Below are 310 nucleotides of genomic sequence, written 5' to 3' on the forward strand. Positions count from 1 at the left end.
ATCCATTGAGGTCTTCCTCAGTGGCGTTCACTGCCTCCCCTTCCTCTCCAAATTCGGCCATGTTGATGGCCTTGCACTCTCCTTTTGGATTTTCTTCTGTATTGCTTGGAAGAGTACTAGGAGGGAGTTCAGTAATTTTCTTACTCAGCTGACCCACTTGTGCCTCCAAATTTTTAATGGAGGACCCTTGTTTCAGTCATGAAACTTTGAGTGGTTTTGATTAGATCAAAGACCATGGTTGCTAAGTCAGAGTGGTTCTGCTTAGAACTCTCTGTCTGTTGCTGAGAAGATGATGGAAAAGGCTTACCAT

This window comes from Arachis duranensis, chromosome 4 (genome assembly GCF_000817695.3).
Source record: "Arachis duranensis cultivar V14167 chromosome 4, aradu.V14167.gnm2.J7QH, whole genome shotgun sequence".
Classification (NCBI taxonomy): domain Eukaryota; kingdom Viridiplantae; phylum Streptophyta; class Magnoliopsida; order Fabales; family Fabaceae; genus Arachis; species Arachis duranensis.